Raw genomic sequence first — 3,364 nt, 5'->3', positions numbered from 1 at the left:
TCATATTGTGTAGTAGCAAGTTTAATCATCACTTCTGAAAAGAGATTTCTGGAGGAAGTTTCCAAGGCTCTGGAGAAGCAGCCAGAGAATGGAGCTAACTAGATTCACCAGTAACTGGTACAGGCTTAAGGGGCCAAATGGTTGATGAGATTATGGAGTACCTGGAGGCACATGACAAGATAGGCCAAAGCCAGCATTGTTTCTTGAAAGGAAAGTCCTGCCTGACTAACCTACTGCAATTTTTTGAGGAAATTACAAACAAGGTAGACAAAGGAAATACAGTAGATGTGGTGTATTTGGATTTTCAGAAGACCTTTGACAAGGTGCCGCACAAGAGGCTGCTTAGCAAGATAAGAACCCATGGAATTGCAGGGAAGTTACTAGCATGGGTGGAGCATTGGCTGATTGGCAGAAAGCAGAGAGAGGGTGTGGTGAACTAGATATACCTGTCTGACTGCTCCTGTGGCTCCTCCCACAGACCCTGCTGACTGCCCCTGTGGCTCCTCCCACAGACCCCTGTATAAAGGCGACTGTGGCCTGCTGCTCTCCCTCATTTTCCCAGGATGTAGTGTTGTTCTTCAGTCAATAAAAGCCGATATCTCACTTCCTAAGTCTCAGCGTGAGTTATTGATGGTGCATCAGAGGGAATAAAGGGATCCTATTCTGGCTGGCTGCTGGTTACCAGTGGAGTTCCACAGGGGTCGGTGTTGGTACCGCTGCTTTTTACAATTTATGTCAATGATTTAGACTATGGTATTAATGAAGTTGTGGCTAAATTTGCCAATGATACAAGGATAGGTGGAGGAATGAGTAGTGTTGAGGAAACAGAGAGACTTAGATAGTTTAGGGTAATGGGCAAAGTGGCAAATGAAATACAATGTTGGAAAGTGTGAGGTCATGCACTTTGGTGGAAGAAATAAACGGGCAGACTATTATTTAGATGGGGGGAGGATTCAAAATGCAGAGATGCACGGGGACTTGGGAGTCCTTGTGTAGGATACCCTAAAGGTTAACCTCCAGGTTGAGTTGGTGGTGAAGAAGGCAAATTGGCATTCATTTCTAGAGGTATAGAATATCAGAGCAGGGATGTGATGTTGAGGCTCTATAAGGCACTCGTGAGACTACACTTGGAGTATTGTGTGCAGTTTTGGGCTCCTTATTTTAAAAAGGATATACTGACATTGGAGAGGGTTCAGAGAAGATTCACGTGAATGATTCCAGGAATGAAAGGGTTACCATATGAGGAATGTCTGGCAGCTCTTGGGCTGTATTCCCTGGAGTGCAGGAGAATAAAGGGGGATCTCATAGAAACATTCCAAATGTTAAAAGGCCTGAACAGATTAGATATGCCAAAGTTATTTCCCATGGTATGAGAGTCTAGGACAAGAGGGCACGACTTCATGATTGAAGGATGTCCACTTAGAACGGAGATGTAGAGAAATTACTTTAGTCAGAGGGTGGTAAATCTGTGGAATTTATTGCAAAGAGTGGCTGTGGAGGCCAAGTCATTGGGTGCATTTAAGACAGAGATAGATAAGTACTTGATTAGCCAGGGCATCAAAGGGGAGAAGACAGGGGAGTGGGGATGACTGGAAGAATTAGAACAGTCCATGATTGAATGGTGGAGCAGACTTGTTGGGCCAAATGGCCTACTTCTGCTCCTATATCTTATGGTCTTACAATTTCACGAATATATCTGATTATTCTTGAATTATTTCAGGAGTTAACTTACGAGCCCAACTTCCTTTCGGCTCTCCATTCCCCCTCTTTTGTGGTTCCCTCACCAGATCATTGTGCTTCCTAACTGATAATACTTTCCTCTGTCTTCTTTTACATATTGCTGGGTCCGCACCTGGAATACTGTGTGCAATTCTAGTCAGCATACCTCAGGAAAGTTCTAATTAAGCTAGAAAGGATTCACAGGAGGACTTGAGCTATAAGGAGAGCTAGGATAGGCTGGAATTGCTTTCCCTGAAGAGGGGTAACTTTATAGGTTTATAAAATCATGGCAGGCATAGACAGGGTAGTTAGTGACAGTCTGATTTCACCAGGTAGGAAGTCCAGAACTAGAGGGCAGTTAAGAAAGATTCAGAGGATATGGACCAAATGCAGGGAAATGGGACTACCTCTGAAAGATACTTTGGTCAGCATGGAGGAGTTGAGCAGATAGGCCTGTTTTCGGGCTGTACAGCTCTATAATTACATTTTTATGACACTCTATTTTCAGTTCATTTACCATCAGCATGAATTAATCTCAACTGTCTTGTTATTCCATCTCCTTAACCTTTCTGTATTTCCCCATCTGTTTATATTGTTGCACATAACATTATGGTGTTTGAAAACAAACATTTCACTGAAAGACTTCATTGTGATAACTTTCTAGGCCAAACCCACCCAGATCCACATAGCCACCCTGTCAATGACGAAATTCCCATTAGCATATGTAAAAATTCTGCAAATATTTTTCTCTTTCTGGAAATGGTACTGCATACAGTTAATTTGCATAGGGAACTATCAAATGAAGTAATAGGAGAGAAGATCATTTCCAATGTACAATTATAACTTCGGGAAAATGGGAACTGGAACATCAGCAATGGTGATGTACTTTCCATTTTAAATGTGTGTGTAGAAGATTATGATTTTTAATGCAAAACCTCAAGTTTAAAATACAGTGCATTTGCTTTTATATGTGTCATTTGGTTTTCTTTAATATTCTGTCGTAACAGTTTGCTCATACTTTTTCTGCTATTATAAAATCTTGTATCGGCACAGCTTACCACCTTCACTTGTGGTCTTAACTAGTGTATTGTACTGGTTCAGTATAAACATATTCAGTATTCAGTACTCTGTGCTTCAACCCACAAAAATTAGATATCTGTACCTCCTAATCTATCTTTATCAACTGTCCCTTCTCCTTCAGACATGCATTCTAAGGACTCCTTGTTCCTCTACACTTCTCATTTATTACCTTACCTTGTGTGCCTGCTTTAGTTGCTATATTTTTCCTTGGGTCAATTTAATCGTAAACCAATTTTCAAATCTATTTTCCAGGCAAGTAACACAGTTCAGGGAAGGCAGAGCTCTCACTTAGGAGCTTGGCCTTTCGCTATTAAATCATGGACACCATCACCGAAGATGCATTACAAATATTAAAATACCTGTCAGCGTTTTCAAGCGTCACTTTTACAAGAGGCAAAACAATGTGTCCTTCTGAAGACGCTATTAGGTAACATAATTGCTCCAGGGGAAATTCAGCTGAAAATCCTTATCAATCCATTGTACAGAATAAATTGTCAAAATAATCTAACTGCAGTATCTTTTCTATAACCCTGTAGTCCTATGAAACTGCTTTATTGTTCTCTGT

This window comes from Hemitrygon akajei, chromosome 3 (assembly GCF_048418815.1).
Source record: "Hemitrygon akajei chromosome 3, sHemAka1.3, whole genome shotgun sequence".
In the NCBI taxonomy this organism is placed as follows: domain Eukaryota; kingdom Metazoa; phylum Chordata; class Chondrichthyes; order Myliobatiformes; family Dasyatidae; genus Hemitrygon; species Hemitrygon akajei.
Note: the sequence above shows the minus strand (reverse complement) of the source record.